The sequence below is a fragment of the Oncorhynchus gorbuscha genome, linkage group LG11, assembly GCF_021184085.1.
Source record: "Oncorhynchus gorbuscha isolate QuinsamMale2020 ecotype Even-year linkage group LG11, OgorEven_v1.0, whole genome shotgun sequence".
Lineage (NCBI taxonomy): Eukaryota > Metazoa > Chordata > Actinopteri > Salmoniformes > Salmonidae > Oncorhynchus > Oncorhynchus gorbuscha.
In genome coordinates, this window is record NC_060183.1 from 81,864,112 (window position 1) to 81,870,575 (window position 6,464).

Sequence of the window (6,464 nt, forward strand, 5' to 3'; positions counted from 1 at the left end):
GAACACAGAAAACCTGCTTTAAGTTACAGGTCTACTGTGAACACAGAAACCACCTGCTTTCAAGTTACAGGTTTACTGTGAACACAGAAACCACCTGCTTTAAGTTACAGGTTTACTGTGAACACAGAAACCACCTGCTTTAAGTTACAGGTTTACTGTGAACACAGAAACCACCTGCTTTAAGTTACAGGTTTACTGTGAACACAGAAACCACCTGCTTTAAGTTACAGGTTTACTGTGAACACAGAAACCACCTGCTTTAAGTTACAGGTTTACTGTGAACACAGAAACCACCTGCTTTAAGTTACAGGTTTACTGTGAACACAGAAACCACCTGCTTTAAGTTACAGGTTTAACTGTGAACACAGAAACCACCTGCTTTAAGTTACAGGTCTACTTTGAACACAGAAACCACCTGCTTTAAGTTACAGGTCTACTGTGAACACAGAAACCACCTGCTTTAAGAACAGGTTCCCTGTGAACACAGAAACCACCTGCTTTAAGTTACAGGTTTACTGTGAACACAGAAACCACCTGCTTTAAGTTACAGGTTTACTGTGAACACAGAAACCACCTGCTTTAAGTTACAGGTTTACTGTGAACACAGAAACCACCTGCTTTAAGTTACAGGTTTACTGTCAACACAGAAACCACCTGCTTTAAGTTACAGGTTTACTGTGAACACAGAAACCACCTGCAAGTTACAGGTTTACTGTGAACACAGAAACCACCTGCTTTAAGTTACAGGTTTACTTGAACACAGAAACCACCTGCTTTTCAAAAGTTACAGGTTTGCTCTGTGAACACAGAAACCACCTGCTTTAAGTTGTCACTGTGAACACAGAAACCACCTGCTTTAAGTGGACAGTTTTTACTGTGAACACAGAAACCACCTGCAGTTCAAGAAGAGTTACAGGTTTATTGAACACAAAAACTCAAAATAAGTTAAGGTTATAATAACACAGAAACCACCTGCTTAACAGTTACAGGTCTATACAGGGTGAACACAGAAACCACCTGCTTTAGTTACAGGTTTACAGTGAACACTGAGGCTGTACCTGCTTTAAGTTACAGTTTTACTGTGAACACAGAAACCACCTGCTTTAAGTTACAGTTTTACTGTGATAATAAACACTGAGGCTGTACCTGCTTTAAGTTACAGTTTTAACAGTGGCCAAGTAAGGATGGATGTGACTATTTGTTAATGTAGTAGGCCTATCAGAGTGGCCTACCATCAAAAACAATGGAGAAAAGGCATCCCATAATATTTTAACATGGAAATAGCTGTTCTATCTTTCGGCCACAGTAGCAGCCATTGTGTGGTGTTCAGCTGTAGGCCTACATTCCATCAGACTTCTGGGAAAAACAACATTAAACCTGTTTATCCACTTGTCCTTCTGAGGGGGACAAGGATGTAACTGAAAATGTTGTGTTGTTTGGTGTGTTTCAAACCATTGATACTGTTATTACAGAGAACGAGACAAATTATTCTACCCTCTGCCATTGGCTACTTAGATTTGAATAAGCTGTCTCAAGATGCAACGCTGCCACTTTAAGACAAAAAATAAAGCTCTTGGCTTTTCAAAGATGTCTAGAAACGTTTTGTGCTCTTGTGAATCAAATCAAACTTTATTTGTCACATGCACCGAATACAGGAAGTGGCATCTTACAGTGGAATGACTTACAAGCCCTTAACCAACAGTGCAGTTCAAGAAGAGTTAATGAAATATTTACCAAATTAACTCAAAATAATAATTATACAAAAAGTAAAACAATAACATACCCCAAGGGGCCGAGTGCTATATACAGCGTGGCAGATGTACCGGGTTTGTGTGGTGGCTACCTGGGGAGTACCGGTACAGAGTCAATGTGGAGGCTATTACAGGGGTTACAGGTACAGAGTGATGTGGAGGCTATATACAGGGGGCTCAGTGTTCAGAGTCAATGTGGAGCTTATACAGGGGGTTCCGGTACAGAGTCAGGTGTGGAAAGGCTATATACAGATTGAGATTACACAGAGTCAATGTGGAGGCTATTACAGGGGGTATGCGGTACAGAGTCAGTGTGGAGGCTATATACAGGGTGTGACCCATGACCAGAGTCAAAGCACTTCTATATACACGGGGTACCGGTACAGAGTCAATGTGGAGGCTATATACAGGGCACAGGGACTACAGAGTCAATGTGGAGGCTATATAAAGGTGAATTTGTACATGTAGGTAGGGGTGAAGTGACTACGCATAGATAATAAACAGCATGTAGTAGCATCCTACAAAACAAATGGAGGGGGGTCAATGTAATAGTTCGGTGGCCTATTTAAAGGTCCTGGATGTCAGGAAGCATTGCCCCAGTTATGTACTGGTGCTGTGCATGCTCAGTGTTAGCGCCTTAGCGATTGGAAGCCAAGCAGTTGCAATACCAGGCGGTGATGCAACCGGTCAGGATGATCTCGATGGTGCAGCTTTGCAGAACCGTTTGAGGATCTGGGGACCCATGCTAAATCCAGTCTCCTGAGCTGGGGGAAAAGGTTTTATTACTCCTGTTTTACGGTTGTCTTGGTTGTTTGAACCATGATTGTTCGTTGTTGATGTGGACACCATTAGTGAACCTGAAACTCTCGACGGCAGCTCCACTACAGCCCCATCGATGTGGATGTTGCCTGTAATCCATGGCTTTTCCTGTTAGGATATGTATCAGCTCCTTTCTCTTGATGCACATATTGAGATGACAGGTTGTTGACTTGGCACCACATGCCAGTTTCTGACCTCCTCCCTAAGGCTGTCTCATCATTGTCATCTGATCCTCTTCCACTGTTGTGTCGTCAGCAAACTAAATGATGGTGTTTTGTCGTTTAAGCAGGAATGCAGTCATGAGTGAACAGGGATCAGGCCAAATGGAGGACAGGAGAGAGCTTTGTATGCATCCCTGTGTGTGGATAAAGCGTGGCAGATGTTTTGTTTGCCTACCCTTACCACCTGGGGCATACTGATAAAGTCCAGGATCCAGTTTAGAGGGAGGTGTTAAAGTCCCAGGATCCTTAGCTAGTGGGCGCTGCTTCCAGAGGGCATTTTCTACAGCTCAGTGTTCAACACCAATGAACAGCATTCTCACATGGGTGTTCCTTTTCTCCAGGTGGGAAAGGGCAGTGTGGAAATTGAGATTACAATATCTGTGGAATCTCTTGGTAGAGGTCTACAGCTTATCATTAGGTAGTGGGTCTAGGGTATCCAGGATAATGCTGTTGATATTGAGCCATGACCAGCCTTTCAAAGCACTTCATGGCTACCACCACCCCTAGTCAGGGCAGTAATCATTTGGCAGGTTACCATCTCTGTTCTGGGCACAGGGACTATGGTGGTCTGACTCTTGAAACATGAAGATATTACAGTTCTCGGGGAGAGGTTGTTGGGAGGATAATCGTAATCGTAGGTCATCAATTTTATTTTGCAATGATTGCATGTTACCAAGTAGGAAGGATGGCAGTGGGAGTTGACTCGCTCACCTATGGTTTCTCAGAAGGCAGCCCGACCCGCGTCCTCTTTTCCTCCATCTTTTCTTCACGCAAATGACAGGGATTTGAACTTGTTCCCGGGAGAGCAGTATATCCTTCTCGTCTGACTCATTAAAGGAAAAAGCTTCTTCCAGTTCGTGGTGAGTGTTCGTGGTGAGTAATCGCAGTTCTGATGTCCAGAAGTTACTGTCGGTCATAAGAGACGGTAAGCAGCAACATTATGTAGAAAATAAGTTACAAAATCAGTTACAAACAAGGCAAAAAAAACTAACAAAATCGCACAATTGGTTAGGAGCATGTACATGTAACGGATGTGAAACGGCTAGCTTAGTTAGCGGTGTGCGCTAAATAGCGCTTCAATCGGTTACGTCACTAGCTCTGAGACCTTGAAGTAGTAGTTCCCCTTGCTCTGCAAGGGCCGCTGCCTTTGTGGAGAGATGGGTAACGATGCTTCGAGGGTGACTGTTGTTGATGTGTGCAGAAGGTCCCTGGTTCGCGCCCGGGTATGGGTGAGGGGACTGTTTAAAATTATACTGTTACATTGGTGCTGTTGACCCGGATTACTGGTTGCTGCGGCAAAAGGAGGAAGGTCAAAAGGGGGGTGAGTGTAACGGATGTGAAACGGCTAGCTTAGTTAGCGGTGTGCGCCTTTGTGGAGCGATGGGTAACAATGCTTCGAGGGTGACTGTTGTTGATGTGTGCAGAAGGTCCCTGGTTCGCGCCCGGGTATGGGCGAGGGGACGGTTTAAAATTATACTGTTACATACATGTCAACCATTCTCTTTTACATCTTAGCGATGTAGGAAGCAATCACTGCCTTATTGCTGACTAAAAACGATCTATTACCAGGCTAATAACTCACTAACTAGCAAAGAATATGAACCAAATATGCACACGTGGCTAAATGCAGCTCTCCCTTTGATCTCAAAACAAATGAATTTTCTCAAGACCACTCGTTCTGTAAACACAGTACAGTTCAAAGTAAATGGTCAATGGTCTATTTGCATATAGGCCTACTGCAGCTCTGATTGGTTATGCCTCGCCGGGATTGTTATGTCGCCGGTGAGTCAATACAATCCTACTCCTGATGTGTTCTGCCTACATCAACATCTCTTGCATAGTTTGTTTTGTTTAGGTATGTTGCAATGAAAGTGGCTAATGTTGCGTTGATCGATCACAATTGCCACTGTAAAGGGAAACCTTGATAGTGTTAACTAACGGGGAAATTCAATCTCGAGCTTCTCTGTGTGGGCTGATATTTCTAAAGTGCTCTGCGTGGATGTCCGGGCGGAGCTGCGCGGCAGTCTTGGGGTTACTGCGTGCAGTGGTTACTGCGTGCGTGGTTAACGTTGCCGGCACCTCACTTTATGCTACTTGAGTTCCTATATCTCTTATAAAATATTGCAGTTCCCGGCACAGAAACGTAAACTACCCCGCACCTATATTTCAGTTCGCGTCAAGGACTGAGCATCCCTGTAGAAATAATTTTGACTAATTCCATGTTTACAATAATGCCTGGTGAAGAAAATGGATGAGATGCAGGTGCTTTTGAGTCCACTTCTAAATGGGGATGAGATGTAAATGCCATTTGTGACCGCATGATGTCACCAAAGCCTATGCTATAGCCTCTTACGCAACAGATGTAGCCGAGCTCACTCCAGAGAGCCCTTCTTTCCATTGAACGGTTGATTTCATCAGTTCTCCGTTTTGGTCGTTTTGAGCTACGTTATGAGGTTTTGGTAAACCAATATTTGTATGAAGGGTTTTCAGATATTTGTGAGCTATATTTACAGTACCCCTTCTTAAGTTTTTGTTTGAACATAACATACAGAATGTCCATGATTTAAAATTTTGCAATTACACAGGATTATTTAGGAATTACGTAACATTTATACTTTGAATTAAAGCAACAAATGTTGTTGGTTATTTTTCTGTGCATACCAAAAAATGCTTAATTATGTTTTCATTGGTTTTAAATAACAAATATCAATATGTTTATATAACAAAAATATGATTATTGGTGATATTTCTATTAAAACAATATAGTATAATTATTCTTTCAGCTGGGAAAAATATAATAACATAGTAGTAATATTAAAGACAATTGTTGACGATGCTTCTCTTATTCAAACCGTTGTAAAAAAGCTGCCAGGCGGCTGCATTTGTTTTTTTTTGTTATATGCTATTTTAGGCCTGTATATTTATTTGAATTCTTAGCTTGGCATTTTGTCTGTTAATTTATGGTGAAGATAATTTACTGTGAAAAAGCCTTGTTGTTTTGAATAGTCGATCATCTGCCAATTTGCATTGGCAGTCGAGGCCTATAGGTCTATTTTCTTTATCAAATGTATATTTTCTCTGACTAATGCGTATGTGTCCTGATCGTATTTGTATTTAATTATTTGAATGTGATTTATAAATTGAATGATTGAAGAGAGGACAGTAGTAGCCTATATTATCAAGGGTTTTCAGAAATTATGTTATGACAAAAACATTATTTGGTAGCCGTGGCTGTTGCCTGAAGTCATACCAGTGCCTTCAGAAAGTATTCACACCACCTTGACTTTTTCCCCCATTTTGTTGAGTACATCTTGAATTCAAAATTGATTTAAATAGAGATTTATTTATTTTAAATTACGTTTCTAGACATTTTTATTTATTTTTATTTTTTACAAATTACGAGAAAAAAAATTAAAAGCTGAAATGTCTTGAGACAATAAATATTCAACCCCTTTTTATGGAAAGCATGAAGTTCAGGAGTAAAAATGCGCTTAACAAGTTGCATGGTCACACGCTGTGTGCAATAATGATAGTGTTTAACGTGGTTTTGGAATGACTACCTCGTCTCTGTACCCCACATATACAATTATCTGTAAGGTCCCTCAGTCCAGTAGTGAATTTCAAACAGAGATTCAACCACAAAGATCAGGGAGGTTTTCCAATTCCTTGTAAA